Consider the following 17,633-nt stretch of genomic DNA (forward strand, 5'->3'; position numbering starts at 1 on the left):
TAAGAAAAATGATTGTATAAAGAAACACAGATATTTCAGAGTAATAAAATTGTGTTGCTAGCTAATAGATATTATATTTAGTCACTAAACCAAAAATGGCTAATGTCGGAGTTATAGCACTGGAATGTGTATGCTAGTTACATGCTGTAAGCATTACAGAGTTATTTCAGGTACTACTACTCCATTTGTACACAATAACTATTGAATACTGCATAACAGATTTTTTCAAAGTAGTTTAATTTTCCAATTAATCAAAGAACACAGCTTTTACGAAAATTTAACTCTGAATATAAAACTGTCTTGTACTAGGCTGGACGAATTCTGTATTCTAACAGAAACTTCACATCTTACCGTCCTGAATACAGAATGAATAGATGTCTCTCTTTGTAGCTACCTGGCCAACAACTTCACTTTCTTTAATAAAGCTGCAACTGACAGCCACGCCCACAGCAAATCAATCGTGAAGTTTAATCATTTCCCATTGGCTAAACCAACTTTCCCCTAGCGGAGCAGTCCATATTTCTTTTTAAATACAATAATCCCTAATGACTGTCTCAATTTTGACTGTACCACTAGCTACACATAGCCGTCGCCTTAAGGCCTTTACTTAATTAAATGCATGCACTTACAAAATTATTTTTAATGGCGCTCCGCATGACAGTAGAACATTTGAAAATAAACTTATTTTAGCAGCTGCTCTTTGAAAATTTCTCCTTCAAAATTAATTCATTATATGGTACTTTGTTAAATAACATGAAAACTAGTGAACAATGACATGTTGTCATGCACTGCATTCAAACTGTACTATTATTCCTTGTAATACTGAAATATCCATTTCACTTTACACAACCATTTTCACATACTGATACACTGTAAAATACTCTTAGTTACTATGATCCATTAATAATACAAGGGTATCCACTAGTATAGTAGAATCCTTTCCAAAAATTATATGTCAACATTGGACAACTTATTATTCTGACCATATTCATTAACTATTGTACTTTGTTTTATACAGACACTTTCAACATTCAATTGTGGGTTTTAATTTTCTATCACAACTTCCACATACACACTACACGATACACAACATCACATCATTAGATGTGTACACACTGGACATACAAGATGGTAGTAATGTATAGTTATAATCACAAAGACATGTGGTTTCCCTTGAAAGAGCTTCACGACACTGTCACAACACCTTCACAGCACATTGGTAGTATTGGTTAGGTGTACGCAATCAAGCCCACATTTAGCATTGTGATGTAAATTGTAATAATGTGAAACACGGCTTTGTTTGTTCAATAGATTTTAACTTACACATAATGACACAAGCATGCAATAAGCTTTGATTGTGGGTTTAAATGGTGGGCAATAATATAGAGAAGCACTAGTTACAGTGCTCCGTCAATTATCCAACCCCTTTGGGACCAAGACATGTTCAGATAACCAAAAAGTTTGGATAATCAAACCCCATTCATTTACATACAGAGCCCTGTTCAAATACTCTAATAGAACAAACATCTTAGACAAACTACTCTAATAGAGCAGTCATTTCCACTGTTCAGATAACCAAGTGTTCGGATTATAGAGATTCGGATCATCAGGGGAGCACTGTAGCAATGTTGTAATATTATTATTAAAGTAGTTGATTGTTCTATTAGAGCATATTTTTGGTGTTCAATTTTCGCTTCATGCTAGTAGCACAATATATAATCCAGTCTTTTGTACAATGAGATGTACAATGAGATGTACAATACAAACCAATCCAACACCAACAAATAATTCATTATAATTCATTGTGAAAAATGCAATATACTGATTTATGATGGAGAAATCAATTAGGAATGTCAAATTATATTTACTCGCTCAAGACAAACAAAAGTACTGATAGCCACAGACTACACTGGGTTGCCTGTAGCGGAGCAGTCTCTGTTACACAGTGTAGACAATAAGGTACCTACAAATATTTTAACTCGTGCTACTGCTAAAATTAGTACAAACTACTCCATATTTTCTAAAAAGCTTGTGTCTTCAAGATAATTCCTTTAAATATCAGAAGATTGTAATAGTTTTAAAAGCAATATTAGATCCCATCAATATTATTGGCCACCAATACAATATTTATTGGTACACTCATACTACTAGCCTTCATGTACATACCGTACCAATTAAGTTAATAGCTGTAGCTCGCATTATAGCCACTCCTGGATAGCAGCTGCTCCAGAGCCTGGAATTTTGTCATAAGAGCCGCCCTTGGATAAGAGCCACGGTTTGTATCTGAATATGCTGGTGCAAGTGTTGATTATACGCGTCTGAAGCATAAGCCAGGCAAAGGAATTGTTTTAAACCAGGTAAGAGTGTTTTTTAGATGTGTTAAAATGAATAATAGTATTGAAGGATGATTAAACAAGGTCAGTCATTCGACATTAATAGTTATACCACGGCTGCAAGGGCTTTGCTGATATATACATCCAAAGCCAGAGAGCACAGCCTGAGGGCTGCAGGTGTATAATATCAGCAAATACCAAGCAGTCGTGGTATAAGTGATATATATCACTTGGGATGCACTCACCTAATAGGTGAAAGAACTAACAAGAACTCATCCCATTTGTTTTATACAGTAGCATCTGAAGATCGATCGTGGTTTTTAATAGCGTGGGCTAATAGCCATCAAAATGTTATCCATACGTTAAAACGTCATTAATGCGTTACTATGCTTCAACACGCAATGTTAGAAAACTTGCGATTGTGAGATGGAGTTTATATATTGTTATCATTTTTGTACTATGTTAAGCCAACTAACTTCACTATTGAGAGAGTAAGTTATTATATTAAGTTAAGTACTTAGGACTGTAAGTTACTAACCTATTTCAATGTAGCAGTAGTAGCTTTGCTGTTCTGTGGTCTGTTCAAAGACTGATAAGCGATGGGTAAAAATATGCATCCGTGATTGCCCAAACAATTATTTTGTGCCTTCATTATCGTTTACTGACAACCAACTAGTCTATCTTAGCAAATATACTCAGCTTAGCAACCACTACAAAAATGAGTCCCACAATACAAAGCTCTATGTCACTCAATATAACGAGTCAAAAGCGCATCGATTCTTTGAACTAGCTGGGTATCAAAGTCATTGGCAAACCGCTTTCCCATGATATTGCCCAGGCAATATGTGAGTTAAACACCGTGTGGCATTTTTGAACGTCCACGCTAAAGTGGTATATATCTAGATAAACGCCATGGGCTACTGCCATACAAGCCCTTTTAGCTGCTCTCAGAGTGTAGCCACTTTCACCAGTAGCCACATGGTTTTCCTTATTAAAAGATATAGTAGCCATGGTTATTACCCAGTCAAATATGGTACTTGTTCACTAAATTATAATTCATCATTTGCAAAGGTAACAAACACAAAATTACAAGCACACAGAGACTTTGAGATGAAAGGAGTACCATATGAGTAGAAATTCCGGTGCAGAATTAATAATTGGCGATTTGGCAAACGCTTACTAAATTGCCAAACTAAAATCTTGCCGCACTTCATCATTAGTCTTCTAATATTTTAACTGACTGAACAGGCACAAAATCAAGCAAGGTGCTGTATCTAGTCAGTATGCAGGGGCGGATCCACACTTTTTAATAAAAGGGGGGTTCCAGTCTTAGCTGTAAGTCGAAGACCAAAAAATAAGGGGGAAAAGTCATCACCTGCTGACAATAGCTGCCCCTCACCATAGATACCCTCACCAACTATATTTCCTTATTTATAACTCCACATTTAGCTTGCTACACTGCTCCTCTTAAGAATACTGTGACTGCTCTATTAGAGTATCTCGAGTAAGAGAGGCTCTTTCAAAAGGGGGGTTCCATGGAACCCTTTGAACCCCCCCCTGGATCCGCCCCTGATGTTGAATCTGTTAAAAGAGAAGTATGACCAAGTGGAGCTTTGTCAAATCTGATACATTTAAGATAATTAGTGAGAAACTTTACTGTGTAGGCTGCACTCTATCAATGTACTGAACCTTAGCATGTGGTTAGCTAATCAAACATTCCTACTATTTCTATGATGTCACAGGTTGAGGTCCTACTCGCTTGCTGGAAAGAAGGGAAGTGACACTGGAGAATGTTCCCAATCACTTTGTTTCCTTTTTGAATGGCTGCTGCACTGGCTATGAATTGAATTTCTCCATTTCACATGAAAGTCTCTCCAGTATATGCAGGCCAGTACAAGGCATCTTAGTAGTGGGATAGGAGGACGAGGAAGGCTAGCTATGGTATATGTGAGTAATGGATAGTTTGTACAGCTATCTAACTGTTGTTCACAAGTGTGGCCATCAATGTGACAAAGTTGAAGGTGTCAATATCAAGTGGATACTGAATCTAACCAAGAAGTTGCTGAACTTACAATAATGGACAGTTTAGTGAACAATCTAACATTGAATGGTATAATTATTGTACAAACATTTCTGTGCATCACCATTAATTTGTCTGTGGTAATGTTGTTGACAGTTTCGTTAGTGGAGGTAATTGTGGTCATTCCAGTGTCTCCATGAGTTGTGTCACATTCACACAAAGTGTGCTTTATTGCCATACAAAGGAAAACTTCGATGGAAAATATACGTAGCACACTTTAGCACAGTATGGAGTACAAACTATACTTTTCCCCTTTAAACTTACTGTAGGTGGTGTCATACATTAAGAGGATGCTTATAGCAGAGGGTATAAAAAGCGGAATGGAATAAGCAAAAATTACATTCTAAACATTTTTGCTATCATTTATACATTTGTACAACCTCATAGGAGCTCTGATGACAGACAACACTCAGTAGATTCTCAGGGCAATCTTTAAATAGAATGCGCACTTAACTAATCACTGTAGGACAACCTAACTTACTTAAACAACTTTCTAATACAATCGCTACAAAACTATAAGTTCTTTCTGCTCCGCTTGCTTATACCAGCTATCACAATTGAGCAACTACCCAAACTTATTAGACTCATGCTGTATTAAGTGATGGGAGCTAAAAAAAACAGCATTAAGTATCAAACTGATGTTAAACTTGTTTGGCGTTGGATGACTAACAAAGTTAAGGACAGGTTAACTAAAGTAGATTAATTTAGAGTAGGGTGGGTGTTTTGCCACTAATAAATCTGGGCAGTTACTCGTGTGCGATAGCTGGTATAAGTATATTAAAAATTATAAATTTAAAAATAAAGTAGGAATCCAAGCAATAAAAAGTAGTGAAACAAGAGAAGAACGATGGTAGCTATTACAGCATAGCTCGGTGGGAAATCCCTACTTTGGCATGATATAGCCATTATTTTGTGTTCAATGCCAAAGTAGAAATTTCCCACCGAGCTATGCTGTAATAGCTACCATCGTTCTTCTCTTGTTTCACTACTTTTTATCGCTTGGATTCCTACTTTATTTTCAAATTTACAATTTTTAATATACTAGCTTGTTTAGTTTTTTTGTTAAGGCATACAGCTATGTAGCTATAAACATGTGACTGTTCTATTAGGGTGACTGCTGTGTTAGGGTATCCCGAGGCAGCCTGCAAGATGTGCGCTTGCCCAAAAGGGGCGTGGTTTCGATCGATTATAGGGTATGTCAAGTCAGCCTTCCAAATTGAAGGTGTGTGGTCGCTAAAATACAGCTAGTGCAAAAGGAGTGTGTCATCGTGGTATCAATCGATAGATCGATAATGCGTAGAATGAAGAATGGGCATGATCTTGTGACCTATCGTGAAGCTATCTAGTACCAGTACCTCCGTACAGTACCCTCTGTCATAGATTATATCAGTAAGGAATATAATCTATTCCTCTGTACAGTAGCATAGTCTAAGCGCCTTAAATAATCTTGTGACGTCTATTATGCTGCTTAAAGAAAGTGTTGATACAGAAAATTAATGCCTCAATATGGTTTCGTTGGATGAAGAAGACAAGCAGCCTGATTGAAGATAAAAGAAAAGACAAGGCGCAGAGGGCACACACTCGTCGGAACCCCAAAAGGCACATCCCACTGGTGAGTCTGTTATTGTTGCATAAAATGGTGGCTGTGCACTGCTTCGTTTGGTCTCTAGCCTTGCGACTGTGGTCAGTCAGTCTGGTATAAATAACAAACGCTGCTAGCAATTAAGATTGGACAAAAGTGAATCCTTGATAGGGTAGGGACCCACCAATTATGCTGATTATTTTACCTATTATGCTATGTTGCACTGCTCAAAATTTTGCCTATTATGCTCAAATTATGCTCAATATCTATACCTCAGTTCCCATGTTTTTCTATTAAATTTGCACTTAATGGGAAAACAGCAAGTTGCTGAAGCACAGACTCTAAATCCTTGTTTGTCAAACTGTATGTCACAGAAAAGATCGATATACTCTAATAGAACAGTCAGCAACCTGATTATTCTCTGACTGTTCTATTAGAGTATATCAAAGATAAGCAAGAATTCATGGTAATGCACAATTGTTCTGCCTATTATGCTATGGTGCCTGCATCCATAAATGCCCAAAATTTAAAACACCCATAACTTTCTTCTAGGTAAACATTAGTAGATCATTGTTGGACACCGAGTGGAAACTAACTTGACTTATAACATACTTGAAGGGTGAGGTCATGAAACACTCCCTGGAGGTGTGGTTGATTAAACATCAAATATACGTTTTGAGAAATTTCTGTGCTACCATTTATCTCAAGGTGCTATCCTTTCTTGCAGAGATCCCCCTTCATATCACACAACTTTTCACTGAAGATATTTTACATACAGAACAGTAGCCTTGATTTATAACAGTTTCAGTCACACTCACATCATTTTTATAAAAAGAAATTTCAAGCAGCATAGAAAAGCTATTGACTTACAATAAAGATCACAAGAATTTCAGTAAATGTTCTTGAATCTCACACAGAAGATATTTGTCTAACACAAAACAGTTGTATAGAAGTAATTCCATAAAGTTTGAAAGGTCTTTTTTCCTCTTCCACCACACGCGTAATTGATAAGATTCATTTTGCATCGATCATGTTTTCGTCCCGCTCTGCCATTTTAATAAGTTGCAACCACATGATACTACATACCACATGATGTACCATGACGTGATGAGTCTTTTAATGTTTATTGCAGCACTGTAGTGTAAACGGGGACAAAGTTACAGCAGGTTTTCTAAGTATAAACGAAGAATTTAGTTTTAAAATATTGTTTTAACACCTTACTGTTGTTCAAGAAAGAAATCTTTGGTACCACCGTGATCGCCAATCCATAAGGAATAAAATGGCAGTTGATTCGTGGAAATAGTGCAAGAGAGTGTCGAGTTATAAGAGTCGGTGTAAAATTTAATGCGTAACCCTTGGGCATTTACGGATGCACGCACCATAGCATTATGCTCAATGTTTTCAGGCACCTACTATGCTCATTATTAAGCCAGCATAATTGGTGGGTCCCTAATCCTTGAGAGTTGTATTAAAGTGTGAAGAAGTAATCAGGTACAGTCTGTATAATAGTCCATTTCCTAAAGTATTCACCAAATGGTAATGAATACTAATTTATTATAGGTTGCACAACATCTGGTGACCTTTGAAGGTCTTAAAATGTATTGAAGCCTACGGGACTAGGATTTACTGTATAAACTTTACCAGAGCCCAAACCTTACCATTTATTCTTATTATTTTTATAGCAACCACTATACTACAATGATGATGTGAAAATGGGAAAGATACGCTGTGTTGTGATTGAGAAATCTGTCAACTGGTAGTGATATCCTAAGTTTTAAAGCCTTCACCCTTCCTAAAGCAAGGTATTTTTACTGTTATAAGTGCACAATAGTGTCAGGCAACAAAGTGTGGCCACTAAACCTACTGTAACAGATGAAATAATTGCCTAACATTTTTCTCACTAGGTAGGCATACTACATGCTGAAAATAAAGTCACTAGAGGTTGTCTTCTGCCACGATACAGTCACTTCTTCTGCTTTACAACACAACGAATCTCTACAAAACTATATAACATCATGATGCTAACAACCTGAAGATTACAATGTCGCTCTCATAATAAGAATAAATGGTACAGTTTAAGCTCCTGTGAAGGTTTTTCTTACCTCACTCCAAAGACTTCAATACATTTTAAAGGACACCATAAGTTGCACAATCGCAATTACTAACACCACAGTCCTTAGCCTTTATATGAAAATGGGCTATTGTATGGTGATCATTCAGTTGTAGCATCAACAAGCTACAATAACAGCAGTCTAACAGTATATTTAGCTGGTTAGGCACAACCATGCACTTTCACAAGCAATATATACAAAAACATGACAAGCCCATACTCAGTGAGATGGACTACGCATATGTAGTGTGTATTAAAGCAGGAGGGTGTGTGCTCTACCTGGGCTTCACCATCACTGAAGGTATAGTTACATCCTTGGACACCAGTAACCAAGTGTACAATTCTTACACATACAAACACATTGACAACACAAGGGTATCTATGACTTTAGTATAGAACCCTTTACATAGCTGAACTCCCTTCAGGTACTTCCTTAAATTCACTATTTCTTTTATACAGAAACTTTCAACATTTAGTTGTGGGTTTTAATTATCTACCACACATACATACGGTATATTATTAGACCAGACCAGTATGGAAAGTTACAGTAGAAGTTGTTGCTACTGCAAAGAGATTTTGAATAACTAGTAATTGTCCATATGAACCTTACATCCTTTATGCAAGCAATACTCCATTATTGAAAACAACAGCATAAACAACACCCTTTGATGTGTTGACAGAGTTGGCACCATGGTGTACATCAAATTCATAAGCACAAGTATAAGGGAAAATTAGGGATTTCAAATTGAATCAGGGATCATAGAAAAAAAAGTAGGGCAACAAGGGAGGTGGCCTATACCTACAGATATACTAGTGGACATTTAATCTGACTGAACTAGGGATTAAATGTATCTGCAGGTGTAAGTGACTTCCCTTGTCTCCTTGCTTTTTTTCCATGATCCCTAATCAAACTTAAAATTTTAATTTTTCCTTACAGCTGTTTACTTTTTCTGTAACACCTCTGCTATCAAAATAGCCACTATGAAAAATACGGACAATTCCTGTTACGAAGGGAAGCCATCACGTGCTATCGCCAAATCGACACTTTTCGCTGTCAGCAAAGATGAATGGGACACAAAGGAGGACACTGGTAAGTCCATGAAGAATGCATTGTATGTACTGCGGTATGCTAAAAGGCACCTGTCGGGCCCGAAGGACGTCGAACAGTAAAAAAATCAAGCCTGTAGCCTTAGCTGTTATTGAGTTACGCTTGTCTGAAGGCATCAGTCAGTCAGTTACTTACTTACTCAGTCAGTAGCAAATTCCATTAAATAATTATTTTTAAAAATTCCATAGCAACTTGTTGAAAGCGTTTCTGGTAGATCTGAAAGCTTGTTTGGGCTTAGTTTCACATAATCAATACTGCCTGATCGTCGTTAGTGGAATGTTTTTTGGGTGATATTATTTTGTGGGCCACGCTTACTCCTTTGTGGTCCCTACTATAGTATGTTCACGTTGAGCTGAATCCTGAAAAACAGCTAAAAATTAAATGTGGATTTTTTCTCAACAGAGTTAACATTTCAGCCAAACAGATGATTATTGGTAACTGCAAAGGTGTCAGCAACAGACACGTGTTTGGCTCCATTAAAAGTTCAGGAAAGGGCTGTAATGGACACTGTATTTGTATGGCTTCCCCATAAGAAATGTATTGTGAAAATTTTGATTGGCCATAAATATCATGTCAAACATTTGAACAAAAAGATTTTGAAACATTTTAGCGGGTCAAGCAGTACTACAAATGAGCCAAATTTCAAGATCGTGAGTAATTGCATCCATGAGTTATTAAATGTTTTTGAGGATTCAGCTCAACGTGAACATACTATATCATAGTGTATGATAATTTCTTTTATACAGACACTTTCAACATTCAATTGTGGGTTTTACTTTTCTACCACAACCTCCACATGTCTACTACACAATACACAACATCACATCATTCTATAACATTGTGAAACATATTTTAGTATTTCAACTCTTACATGTTACATGTGGTTTTAAAAAAAAATAGATTATTGATTACAAGTTAATAATAAATATGATTAATATGTGTTGTGCTACCTTCCCTGATGTGAATACTCTTCTACAGTGAACTATAGACAGCCAAAGCCTTCTACCACACTTGCACCCTAACTATGTAACTTCTCAACCAATGACTAATGCTACAGGTTTGATTTCTTGGCTACATTGCTATGATACATACCAACACAGACAAAATACAAGCACATCTACTAGCTCTGTAGAATGCTTGCCAAAAATTTTTTGTACTTAATTCAGTATGTTAGTAATAGAATATTATGTCATGTTTTTGACAAACTTCATAATTTTTTTTATACAGACACTTTCAACATTCAATTGTGGGTTTTAATTTTCTACCACAACTTCCACATACACACTATACAATACACAACATCACATCATTACAACATTGTGTACACACTAGACCAGTCCATAACCTTAACATATATCACTTTCACACCACACTTCAAAGGGAAGAGAAGATGTATAAGTGGTATAATAGCACTACTATCAGTGCTCAGGAATGCATTAACGAGAAATGGAGATAGTACATACAGTTATATCCCTCCTAGGAGTGATATAACTTGTATATGTACCATTTTCACACCTCAGATCAAAGGAAAGCCAGTGTATATATATCACATATTGCACTGGTTCAGAAAAGTTAACGAGATATATGCACTGCGTATATCTCGTTAAGCCAGTGCTATTGCACACCTAATAGGAGTGCACACTATATCCAGAAATCATTAGATTTCTTTGATGTTATACTTTATCTCTCTTCTCATATATAGGGAAGCAAGCAAGCTGTGATTGTGGTTTGAATTTTGCCAAACAAGCTGTGATTGTGGGATTCAATTTTAATATATCAACAGTAGTTTGTTTTTTTTGCTTTTGTAAATGTAGTACATAATTAACACTAGTCTCTTAAAATTGCAAAAGTAAAATCAAACTACTGTTTGATCAAGAGTTCATAATATAAAGTAGTAAAAATATTGTATATTATAAACTCTTGGTTTGATGTATTAAAATTGAATCCCACAATCACAGCCTACTTGGTTCCCTATATAAGAGAAGAGCATAGCAACCAAACATTTTGCCAATTAGGCAAGTCTACATGCTAAAGTAGATATGCCATGGGCACTCGTGCTTTGCCTGTATATATTAGTGGTGTACGATATCAGGATTTTTATTTCAATATTATATCGATACGATATTGGGGTAAATATTGAAATTTCGATAATTTTTAATTGTGTGGGTTGTGTAATTGCGTGGGCGGCCAATATTTATAAATATGCTTGGAATACAATTTGCACACAAACTATTGCACAAAACTAATAATAAGCCTAGAAAACTGGCAGACAAGTTTTTAAAGTGGCTAGATAGTACAGAACCAACCTTCATTTCTAGCGTGATTGCACAATCACACACTAAATGCTATAGATTTATCGAAACATTCTTTGATATTTCGATAATTATCGCAAAATATTACCTTTTTGATAAATATCGAAATCTGCTAAAGCAGTATCAAAAATCGATACGATAACGATATTGACAAAATTATCACGAAATCGATATTTTTTTTTGATATATCGCACATCACTAGTATATATACCACTTTGGCGTGGGCGTTCAAAGGCACCGCTTGGTGTTTAACCCGCATATTGCCCGGGCAATATCATGGGAAAGTGGTTTGCCAATGACTTTGATACCCAGTTTGTTCAAAGAATCGATGCGCTTTGACTCGTTATATTGAGTGACACAGAGCTTTGTAATGTGGGACTTGTTTTTGTAGTAGTTGCTAAGCTTAGTACATAGGCTAAGATAGAATAATTGGTTGTTACTAAAGGTTAATGAAGGTATAAAATAATCATTTGGGCAATTGTGGATGCATATTTCTACCCACCGTGTATCAGCCTTTGAACGGATCACGGAACAGCAAAGCTACTACTGCTACGTTGAAATAGGTTAGTAACTTACAGTCCTAAGTACTTTAACTTAATATAATAACTTACTTACTGTCCAAATAGCGAAGTTACTTAGTACAAAAATGATAACAATATAAACTCCATCCCACAATCGCAAGTTTTCTAACATTACGTGTTGAAGCATAGTAACATATTGACGTTTTAACGTATGGACAACATTTTGATGGCTATTAGCCCACGTTATTAAAACCACGATCGATCTTCAGATGCTACTGTATAAAACAAATGGGACGAGTTCTCGTTAGTTCTTTCACCTATTAGGTGAGTGCACCCCAAGTGATATATATCCCTTATAACACAGCTGCTTGGGATTTTGCTGACATATACACCCGCAGCCCTCGGGCTTTGGGTATATATATCAGCAAAATCCCTTGCAGCCATGGTATAATTATTACATACACTCTCACCCTTGAGCCTGCGGCCTTCATATATATCAGGTAAAGCACTTGTGCTGTGGTATAACTATTAAATACTACCTCCTATTCTCATTAATGCATTCCAAACATTCTCAGAAATCATTCGACTTCTTTGACGAAACTGTGTGATCTCCTCTGCTTTAATATAGCGACACTTCACAGGATCGATAGTGGGTTTAATTTTGTAACATGAACCTGAGCATGGATCATGGACTTGGAGAAGAAGATATTTCATTGTTTTACTGAATGAAGAAGGTCACAGGTTAGTTTATATTGATCATGTTGCATTCAATAGTCACGTGGGGATGTCCGGCATAGCGCTTAATGAATTTTATCCAAAATTACGTCACAGGCATAAAAATGGCCACTGTAGTGTGGGGACATTCGTAAAATTTGTATGGGCGACTATGGGAAGAAAATATTTTAATGGCAATATCTCAGCCAAGAAGGAAGATATCGAACTCTAACTAGCAGGTATGGCTATAAGACATTACAATAAGTGCGTAAAATCGATTTTTGGTTGATTTTCAAAACAACACTAGAGTCCTATTCTTTCAGCTAGTTTATTACCATACCTGCTGGTTAGAGCTCAATATCTTCTGTCTTAACTGAGATATCACCGTTCAAAAATTTTCTTCCCATAGTCGCCCATACAAATTTTATGAACGTCCCCACACTACAGCAGCCATTTTATGTCTGTGACGTAATTTCGGATAAGGCTCATTGATTTGGCCATTAGTGTTACTAGTATTCACTGCTTTAGTGTATTCATGACGGGTGTAGTAAGTACTTTATAGTGCACTTAACCAGCTTGTATTTGGGCTTCCTGTGTTTAATTGCATACCCACAATCGAAGTGATCTGCCTGCTCGTGACGATGCACTACGTTCGGCCTCTCAGCAGCGCCTTGTCGTTACTCTTACGACGTTATCCACAATCAAAATTCACATGGTCCTATATAAATACACTCACAAAGCATTCCTGCAGTTTCCATGTACACTTGCAGGTGAGCCACCAAAGTGGAATATATTAGTTGTAACATGGGCACTTGTGATTTGCCTGAAATATATGCACTCACACTCGGGCTGCGCCTTGTGCTCGTGCATATATTCAGGCAAATCATTCGTGTCCATGTTACAACTACTACATACGTATTTCACCATCAGTGATAAATGATCTCTCAAGAAGTTACAGAGACAAAACTAAACAAATATATTCAATTAAACTTAGGCAAATAAGGTACTCGTGTTAATAAAAATCTAAATACTTTTCTATTTATCTGGTTGACTATCTCGTAGGAGCATCTTGATGGTCACTTCCATCATCAATTCAATCATTTTAAACTAATGATCTGGTATACTACCCACTAATTAATTACCAAGTCCACATGTAGGTGCATTTCAAGTGAGTCAGAAAACATACAGATAAAGAAGGAAAGCCACACTGAAGTTGAGATTTACTAGTCAGGTTTATAGTGTCACAATTTCATTACTGCTCTTACCCCAGGCAGTCTTGTATTAGACAGGAAGACTGTTTTGTTGACTATCATGTTATCAATGTACTAAGCAAACAATGACAAGACCATAGGTTACTAGATAGCTAGTACAATATGGCCACAGGAGTCTATCATACAGTACTAGGGATCATGGTGGTTTGGGCTTTCTTGCCCAACAATATCACCCAAAACACAGCCTCACCTTGCCTGTAAAATAGCTTTGGCAGGCATAACAAAGCCAATAAATGTCTTCAGAGCAATCACAAATTTCTATGAAATCTAATTTTTTTCTATATAACAGAACTTTATGCTGACTGACCGACTAACTGATGCCTCCGACTAACTGATGCCTCCGACTAACTGATGCCTCCAGCCAAGCATAACTTGACAATGGATAAGGCTATGGGCTTAATATCCTCACTGTTCCATGTCACTTTGTTCAGAGGCATGCCTTTTTGCCAACTGCAGTATGTGCAATCCATACATCATGGACTTCCCTTTGCCCTCCTTTGTGTCCCAGTTCTTTTTGCTGACAACACAGTGTCAATTCGTGATGGCATGATGCGGCTTCTTCAAATCGCACTAGGTCAAGTAGTGGTGAACTGATTACAGAGACTCTTCAGTTCTCGTACTGTTCTTTATTTGTAATGCTGTGTGATGGGTGGAACATAGCTGAAAACGAAGCGTAGCTAATGGCCCAGTAATTAATTGTTGGGATGCGTTTAGACACAAATTAATTCTATGACATGCCTGGTACCATTTTTTTTTTGATGTGGTGTGTGTGGGTTCAGTGGCCATAACTATGTTACTAAAACAAGTAAAATGAAAAATGAGAATTTTTTAAAGATTGTTAAGGATCGAAGAAAAAAGGGGAATACATAGCTAAAAAGTAGTGAAATAAGAGAGATTGTCTATACGTGCGCATAAACTATATATTTAATCCTTATAGTTATAAACTGAAGTATTAGGATTAATTAAAAATATCCTCTTAAAAAGATTGAAATGCTCCTATAGAACAGTCACTGTACAATAAAATATCCTAATAGAGCAGTCACACATAGCTAACTTGAGAGTGTACGGCAATATAGGTATCTGTGAAATTTTTTACTAGGTATTAATATCAGATCAGTGGAACACCATAATGGCAACATCATAAAAATATAAGGGTTGACAAAATGTACGTAAATGTTATGAATGTTACACATCCTAGAGGAAATAAGATAATGTCATCATACAGAATGCATTATCTCCTGTCGAACATTACAAACATTTGGGTGTCACAATACAGAGTGACTTAAATGAATGTAAAGCCAACCATACACTAACTTTGTTGAGAGAAAGAGCCTACCTTAGCTCAGTACGACCTAAACTTTGGTGCTCCGCTACAATTTGGAGCTGATAATAAAATACATTAGAGAAAGTACATGTAGTGTTGCTGCTTGACGTGTAAAATGAATAAATACATTACATGTGTGAGTGACTGTTCTAATAGCATATGCCATTGTATTAGGGGACTACTTTATTAGAGTATGTCAACCTTGTTGCCTCAAGTGAGCCTCTAGTCAGCATCAAGCGGGGTACCCGGAAATCAGTCAGTTTTTGTTAAAGAGAAAAAGATCAGTACACTCCAATAGAACAGTTGACAAAATCTGAAGCCAACACTCTTGGTCTAGTGACTAAACAGAATACTAATTGTTAATGTGGTCAAACCTCATAAATAGCTTTGATTTATCACAAAATCACTCAAAATTTACTACTCAAAAATAATCGTGGTAGTTACTTAAAACACCTTACAACTATAGGCACAACAAAACACATGGCACCATAATCAAAGCCTCCAGTGAGTTCAGGGTGGTCTGTGGATCACTGACTTTACTTGGAAGCAATGGTGGGTTATACTAAAGCCAAATATCTGTGAGCCACCAAACCTCCATGAAAAGAAGCATCTCCAATGTTGTCACTTATGTGCCTGTAAGGGTTAATACATACCGAGTCGTGTATTTTTCCAGGACAGGAGAAGACTAGCACCTGGCCAACGGAAGACGCTCACATCAGGTTCACCAATTGTAGATGATAGGAATTGTGGCCTGGAAGATCAGTAAAGGTTGCATGTTCATTATTATTATTATTGTTTATTTTCTGAATAATGAATTCGTAGCGCTAGCTTATGAAGTTCATTCAACAACAACAACATGGCATGCATGGAAATGAATTCTATAAACTTGACAAAGGTATCTGGAAGGTAGGTATCTGTATTAGAAAACATTCCAACTAGTTGGAACATGTGGCTGATTCTAGTTTGCAGGTGATATTGTGGAGTGAAATTCTGGAATATATTCAGGCGGCAAAAAAGGTATCCTGTTTAAACACGATCAAACAAAAATTGTCCCCTATATGTTTCAAGTGATTCCCATTATATTTCTTTGTTTGATTTTAGCTGTCCTTGATCGACAAAAATCATCAGTAACTCACTTCAAGGCTCTGGCGACTGATCTTCAGTGATTTGTGAAAGCAATACTGTTTAAACAGTGCCACAATGGACTACGTATATCAACTGAAGAATAAACTTTCCACAAGAATAGGATCTCCAGAATTCACAAACCTCATCTTCTATAAAAACATTACCCCTATATTTAAACTGTCGTAGTGTGGTGAAGGAACGTTGCAATTGGTGGAATTTGTACAACATTGTGACTTCAGAAGTCCATGCAAAGTTTTAGGGATTAAGTGTAGTGATGGGCGATATTGATATTTTGCCATACGATCATTGTCATGAACAAATATCACGATTATCACGATTATTGTCCACTCAACTCTTGTAATAAAAAATACTAAACACACCATGAATTGTTAATATAATGGTGACATTACACTGAAACTTAACAAATATTTATCACGATTATTGCATGATAATTGTCGATTTCGATTATCACTAGTCAATGAAAAGCTCACGATGTCGATTATTGCCAAAAAAATAATCACGATTGTCACGATAATTGAATAATTGCCCATCCCTAATTAAATGGCAAATCCCACTTCTGCTGCTTAGGTAAAGTTTTAATCTACTTGGAGCATTGCTCAGAGCAAATGGTACCTGAACTTTATACGTAGGTGCATAGTAACTAGAAGCCCCTGGGATTAGACTACTCAAAGCCCCACAGGTTTAATTGATCTTGCAGTTAGAAGTACATCTCCTTCCACCAAGAGTTCATAATCCCTGTAATATTATAAACTCTTGCTTCCACAAATATCATAATTATTTCCTTTAATCTCTCATAGTGTGTTTATACGATGAAAGATGAAGTTGCTGCTTGTGGAAGAAGTTCCAGTTGGCATCTTCACAAAAAAAATCAGCCCAAATTTTAGTTACCGCATATACTAACACTTTGCAACATTAATAAAAGGTTTGCTGCACTAGCTTATATTTCATTATTTAAGAGAGGTCGAGACAAAAAGTGCAAAAGAAACAATATTGATTTACAACTTCAAATGTTACAAAGAAAATTATCCCAGAACGTGCACAACAAAATTCAATTGACCAAGTTCCTCAGCACAGATTCAAGGTGAGTAAATTATTATGGATACAAAGATTGTTGTCTCTGGTACGGCTTGTC

At 36.5% G+C, this 17,633-nt stretch overlaps 2 protein-coding genes across 2 annotated transcripts in view; both read right to left on the reverse strand.

The window, feature by feature from the left end:
• LOC136245727 (sigma intracellular receptor 2-like) overlaps positions 1–17,633 on the reverse strand; it is a 209,173-nt gene that overhangs the window by 133,154 nt on the left and 58,386 nt on the right. The window lies entirely within an intron of this gene.
• Positions 1–17,633, reverse strand: part of LOC136246050 (probable RNA polymerase II nuclear localization protein SLC7A6OS) — a 50,719-nt gene that overhangs the window by 32,573 nt on the left and 513 nt on the right. The window lies entirely within an intron of this gene.

This window comes from Dysidea avara, chromosome 15 (assembly GCF_963678975.1).
Source record: "Dysidea avara chromosome 15, odDysAvar1.4, whole genome shotgun sequence".
Taxonomy (NCBI): domain Eukaryota; kingdom Metazoa; phylum Porifera; class Demospongiae; order Dictyoceratida; family Dysideidae; genus Dysidea; species Dysidea avara.